This window comes from Otolemur garnettii, unplaced genomic scaffold (genome assembly GCF_000181295.1).
Source record: "Otolemur garnettii isolate 467f Iridium unplaced genomic scaffold, OtoGar3 scaffold00040, whole genome shotgun sequence".
NCBI lineage: Eukaryota > Metazoa > Chordata > Mammalia > Primates > Galagidae > Otolemur > Otolemur garnettii.
Window position 1 is genome coordinate 641,785 of NW_003852435.1, and position 7,285 is coordinate 649,069.

Consider the following 7,285-nt stretch of genomic DNA (forward strand, 5'->3'; position numbering starts at 1 on the left):
AAAAAAAAGGGGGCTGGGCACAAGTGGCTCACACCTGTAATCCTAGCACTCTGGGTGGATTGCTTGAGTCAAGTAGTTTGAGACAAACCTGGCCAGAGCAAAACACACCCTCCCCACCACCACCACCACCCCCAAAAAATAGAAACAGTAGATTGCATGGCACTCTACCCAGGCGACAGAGTGAGACTTTGTCTCCAAAAAAATAAAATTACAAAACCCTCCCACACAATAGGAGAAAAATATTTGCAAATCATATATATAGTAAGGGATTTGTGCCTAGAATATGTAAAGAACTGATAACTGATATAATTCAACAATAAAGACAAGTACTCAATTGAAAAATGGAGAAAAGATTTGAACAGACATAATTCTTCAAAGAAAATATACAAATGGCCAACAAGCATATGAAAATATGCTGAACCCATCAGACGCAAATGAAAACCAAAAGCAAACCAAAAAAACCCCAGAAAATAAAATGCGTTGGCAAGGATATGGAAAAACTGAAATTCTCATACCTACTAGTAGGAGTACAAAATGGTACATCTGCTTTGCAAAACAATTTGTAATTCCTCATTAAGTTGAACGGAGTTGTTATTTGACCCAGCAATTCCCTCCTACGTATATACCAGGATATCTACCTAGGTATCCCTAGAAAAGGTATATATACCTACATATATAACAAAAAATAACTGGTACACGAATGTTCATAGCAGCATTTTTTTATAACCAATTTAAAAAAAGAACAAAAGATCAATATGGATGCAATGGAAAAATCTTATTTTTCCATAAAAAGAGTAGAGTTCTGATGCATGCTATTGATACAGGACAGGCGACTCCCCAGCCAGCGGTGGAGCTGAGGGGCGGACCCGCAGCCTCCAGGCCGTGTTGGTGGTAGCTGACAGCAGAGGAACTAGCAGGCTGTAGGGTAGGCAAGGTGGCCCCTAGGAGGCTCCAGTAGCTGGAGGGGCCAGACAACTGCTGGGGAGACACCAGCACCTTAGGTCTCCCTCCCCTTGTACTTGCAGCTGAACGGGGAACCCCCCCATTTCCTAGGCCCGGTCAATTTCATATAAATTTCTTAGGCCTAGAAATGATAGGGATTGTAGCCATTCGTTTGCTACAGAGTCTCTGCTAAATGTAACTACAGAAGACCTCATGCAACTGTATATACCTCTGGACAAAGAACCTAGAGAAAGGGAGAGCGAGAGCTTTTTGTTTGTATCTCTGCTAGGAGCTTTGGTGTTTCTGTATTCTTTTCTGTAAATAAATCCTGTCTTACCACTGATCTGTGGTCAGTGGATTCATTCTTAGAATCACCGAAACCAAGAACCTACTGAAGACGAAATTCCAGTATCACCATCACTTTCATGAACCCTGAGCACATTATGGTACGTGAAAGAAGCCAGAAGCAGAACACATTTTATGATTACATTTATATGAAATATCCAGAATAGGCAAGTGCAGTAGATTAGCGGTTGCCTGGGCTGGGGAGAGACTATATGGAGGGTTAGGTGGGTTTCTTTTAGAAATGATGAAAATGTTCTAGAATTAGTGATGGGTTTTGTACAAATGTCTGAATAGTTAGCTATCTAAATTGTTTTTACCTTATGAATGTACTAGAAACCACAGAGCTGTAAACTATAAAAATCTAAACTCTGGTGGCCAGGGGCAGTGGCTCACCCCTGTAATCCTAGCATTCTGGGAGGCTGAAGCGGGTGGATTACCTGAGCTCAGGAGTTTGAGACCAGCCTGAGCCAGAGAGAGACCCCCGTCTCTAAAAATACCCGGCATTGTGGTAGGCCGTTGTAGTGCCAGCTACTTGGGAGGCTGAGGCAAGAGGTTCGCTCTTGAGCCCAAAAGTCTGAGGTGCTGTGAGCTATAATGCCAGAACACTCTACTGGGGGCAACAAAGTGAGACTCTGTCTCAAAAATAAATAAATAAAATAAAAAATATGTAAACTCTGTGGTGTGTGAATTATATCTCAATAAGACTATTTGTTTTTGAACTGCCATTTATTTATTTGAAACAGAGTCTCACTTTGTCACCCTGGGTAGGGTGCCTGGTATCATAGCTCACAGCAACCTCAGACTCTCGGGCTCAAATGATACTCTTCCTCCAGCCTCCCAAGTAGCTGGGACTATAGGTGCCCGCCACAGTGTCCAGCCAATTTTAGAAACGGTGTCTTGCTCTAGCTCGGGCTAATCTCCAACTCCTGAGTTCAGGAACTCCACCCCCTTGGCATTCCAGAGGGTTAAGATTACAGGCATGACCCACGGCACCCAGCCATTGAACTGTTATTTTTTAAAAAATAGTTCATTCCTTTTTATTGCTGAAGAAGTTTACATAGTATGTATTATAACACTGTTTTAACCATTCACTTGCTGAAGGGCATTTGGGTTCTTTACTAGTTTTTGGCTATTATGAATAAAGCTACAGTTAAATACTTGTTTTTAAAACACACAACTCCCATTTTCATGTTTAATTCACCTAATCCAAGGGAGAATTCTGGAATTGTAATAGTAAACTCTTCCAGCAAAAAATGATAATAATACTTCGTTATTCTTATTAATAAAGACTGTAAGACTCCATTCTTTATCCCTTCACTTTACTCATATGGCCTTAAAGGCAAGATTTCTGATGAGACTGGCTGCTTCTGTGCATCCTATGCTGGGGCAGCCCTTCTCTGCTGTCCAGTATCAGGGCCTCTGGCTTTCTTTCCTATAGAACCTTCCTCATCTGCTGAAATTATTCTGTTTATCATTTTTTCCCCTTCTTATTATCTATCTTCTCCATGAAAATATGCACTTCATTATGAGAAGGAACACATTTATCTTTTTAACCAGTTCCTAACCTAGTACCAGGCATGGAGTCAGTGCTCCAGAAAGAAGAATAAATAAATGTGTTTGGTGCTGGTTTGAATTTCTATGACAAACACCTGCATTTATGCTGTCATCATTAAGTGAATTCTCCAGCTTTGAGGGAGAGCTATTATTACACCTTTTTTTTTTTCTGGTTGTTATAGCAACTCACTGGTCTCCACAGCTACAAGTTAATTCTGATGCAATTATTTCCCCAGACGACCAAACAGTATTTTCAAGTACGATATAATGATGCCATTATAAATCACATTTCTCACACTATAGCGAGGCACTGAGAGGTTTTAGATGGTGGAGGATTAAAAAGGCAAAAAAAAATCTGTTCAAACTAACTGATTATTTTTCTTTCTTTTAGATCTTTTTTTCCCTTTTTCTGGAAAGTCATCACAGCCATCAAACCAATTTTAAAAACCCAGTATGACACATGTCTACTCCCAGCTCGCTCATATTTTTTTCCAAGTTCTCCAACCTTTCTACAGGCACCTGTGAATCCAGCTGGGTTTTCTGTCCAAGTTAGGGAGTTTTGAAACGTAATTGCTACAAGACAAAGAACTCTGAAAAACTCCATCATAGCCTAAATATTTCCTCTTTTTCTTTTCTTTGCCCGTTGCTTAACTTTCACATTAAACTAGCAAATGATAATAGTCTTTAACAAATTAAGATTTGATCTGAAAAGTTCCAATATAAGGTATCCCCCACACACACACATTGTAGGGACAGTGAGACAAGTTTTATACAATGGGATTAGTCATTACAGAAAATAAGACAAGGTTTATCTGCATCATTTAACCAGCCATGAATGTAATTTAAAAGGCAGAGTCTATTTTGTAATAGCAGATGCCCTAAGGAAATCTTACTTGTATATTATTATTATTATTATTATTATTATTATTATTTTGAGACAGAGGCTCACTTTGTCCCCCTGGGTAGAGTGCTGTGGTGTCATAGCTCACAACAACCTCAAACTCTTGGGCTCAAGCAATGCTCTTGCCTCAGCCTCCCAAGTACCTGAGACTACAGGCACCTACCACAATGCCCAGCTATTTTTAGAGATGGAAGTCCTGCTCTTGCTCAGGCTAATCTGGGACTCAAGAGCTCAAAGAGCTCAAGTGATCCACCCACCTCTGCCTCCCAGAGTGCTAGGATTACAGGCGTGGGCCACTGCAACTGGCCTTACTTTTATGTTATGTTCCATTTTCCCTTCTGCAGGTTCTTTAGGTACTAGAAAGATTCCTATTCCATAGCGTATCTTGGAATATACCAGTTCCAAGGTATATCTTTTAATAAATACCTCACTATGCCTCCCTCTGTGCAATTCTGAATGCTTTTCTCAAACATAGAGTTGAAATACCCACCAGTAAACAGTCCCAAAACCTTATCTAAAAAGAAGGTTATATGCAATTGGCTTACCTCCTGGGAGTTGACATTATCAAAACAGTATCCACTCAATATAGTCAGTCATCTTCAAAAAGTACACAGGAGGGAATGCTGTCAAGGAGACAAAGAGAAAGATAAGGAGAAAACATTATATAGTGTATCAAGATTGCAGATTTTCATCTGGGCAAGATGGTGCACGGCTATCATCTCAGTTGCTTGGGAGGCTGAGGTGAAAGGATCCCTTGTGCCTAGAAGATCAGCCTGGGCAACATAGCAAGACCCCATTTCTAAGGAAAAAAAATCCCAGATGTTTTTCAAAATATCCCTTAACTCTTGGGATATTTTGATTTATGTATTTGTAAGAATTTCATTTTAGTCCTATAGAAATCTCCATCCTTTTTTATTCTTTAAAATAAACATTGAATGCTATACAATATTAAGATGTCAAACCTTTGAGACAGCTAAACCCAAATATCAGTCTTGCTAAAAATTAAAGATGAAGAAAAAACTGCAGGTGGCCTAATAAAATGGAAGGTTTTGCAGGGAAGGATCAGGTGCCCACCATGCAGATCTGGGGATAATTACTTGGTAGAGTCAGTCACCATGTTTCAGGCTTAGTTCTCTACTATATAGAAATTCAAATATTAATACACCTTGATATAATTAGGTTTGGGTACAGAACTAGATTAACCAAACCAACAAGAATCCAATATACAAAAACTATAATACTGATATAGTAACTTATAATTAAAAAATATAACTTTCAAATAGACCAGGTTCCGGTGATCCCTGACCAGCACATTTCTGAAGGTCAAATCTTCATGAGAGATGAATTACTTTAAGGTTGTTTGCTGGGGCTCGGCGCCTGTGGCTCAAGTGGCTAGGGCGCCAGCCACATACACCTAAGGTGGTGGGTTCGAATCCAGCCCAGGTGCACCAAACAACAATGATGGCTGCAACAACAACAAAAAAATGGCCAGGCGTTGTGGCGGGCGCCTGTGGTCCCAGCTACTTGGGAGACGGAAGCAGGAGACTCGCTTGAGCCCAGGAGTTGGAGGTTGCTGTGAGCTGTGGTGCCAGGGTACTCTACCCAGGGGGACAGCTTGAGGCTCTGTCTCAAAAAAAAAAAAAGGTTGCTTGCTGAACATGGGCTCCAAACTCACAGAGTAAATTGAATACCCTTCATTACCATTGTCAAAGTATGACAAACAGATGCATTTGTCTTCCTGGCAGGATTAGATGCCAAAGGGGAATTTTTCTGGACAGAGCTGGATTTAAGTTCCCACAATGGCCCAGTCTTTTATAGATTTCTATGCTGGAACAAGGTTGAGCAAGGTGGCTCACTAATCCTAGCACTCTGGGAAGCGGAGGTGGGTGGATCACTTGACCTCAGGAGTTCAAAACCAGCATGAGCAAGAGCAAGACTCCCATCTCTAAAAATAGCCAAGTGGCTCAGCACCCACAGCACAGTGGTTATGGTGCTGGCCACATGTGCCAAGGCTGGCAGGTTTGATCCTGGCCCAGGTCAGCTAAGCAACAATGACAACTGCAACAAAAAAGTATCCAGGCATTGTGGCAGGTGTCTATAGTCCCAGCTACTTGGGAAGCTGAGGTAAGAGAATTGCTTAAACTCAAGAGTTTGAAGTTGCTGTGAGCTGTGATGTCACAGCACTCTACCTACTGAGGGTAACAGAGTGAGACTCTATCTCAAAAAAATAAATAAATAAAATAAAAATAGCCAGGCATTGCGGTGGTCACCTATAGTCGCAGCTACTGGGGAGGCTGACGCAAGAGGATCACTTGCGCCCAAGAGTTTGGGGTTGCTGTGAGGTATGGCACTACAGCACTCTACCCAGGGTAACAAAGTGAGATTATGTCTCAGAAAAAATTAATTTAATTTAAAAATTAAAAATAAAAGAACAAGGAATATAATCCATCAGATCAACAAGTTAAAAAAAGATCATATCAATTGATATAGATAAAACATTTGACAAATTCCAATATCTATTCTTGATCTAAAAAAAAGAAAAGAATCTCTCAAGAGTGACATCATGGAAAATGGCAGAATAGGAAGATCTAAGAATCAGTTCCTCCACTGAAGCAACTATTAAGTTGAAAAAAAAAAAAAAACCTGACAGAGTCAACTTTTCCAGAATTCTGGAATCTCATCTATAAGATAGCAATAGAGTAATAGAAGTTGTACTTAATAAAGAACAAGACTGCTAAATTTCAGTAAGAAAGTGTTGTGATGTTCTTGTTTACCCACCTACCTTCCCTATTCCCCAGCTTGGCGGTGGCTATGCAGACAGAAGCATGAAGTCCTGGTACACTTCTCTGCTGCTAGGGGGCCAATATGGATCTTGTTCTCAAAAAACTGTGGTGTGCATTTTGATCTGCCTTGCTGTTCCTTGAGTAATCAGTATAAAGGCTGACCTTTGTTTTATCCCTCACTGGGCTGGCACAGCTTCCCAGGAGGCATCTTAATATAGCATTTCATTGTATGTACCACCTGTATATAGCCTCCTGGGGCAGGAGATGGTAGATGGGACAAAGCCTGAGAATATTCCAAGCCTAAGAAGCTGAGAAGGAAGATTTTGAGGGGAATAAGAGCTTTGAAGCACTACTGCATGTACTAGAGAAAGTGAAGTTTAACACATATACAACATATGAGAAACAGGGAAGTACAGTCCATTCACATTAGAAATATTGATATAGGTTCGGCACCTGTGGCTCAAGCGGCTAAGGCACCAGCCACATACACCCAAGCTGGTGGGTTCGAATCCAGCCCGGGCCCACCAAACAATGATGGCTGCAACAAAAAATAGCCGGGCATTGTGGGGGGGTGCCTGTCGTCCCAGCTACTTGGGAGGCTGAAGCAAGAGAATCACTTAAGCCCAAGAGTTGGAGGTTGCTGTGAGCTGTGATGCCACAGCACTCTACCCAGGGTGACAGCTGGAGATTCTGTCTCAAAAAAAGAGAGAAATATTGATATAACCTATCCCCGTGGACTTTATTTTATTTATTTTTTGAT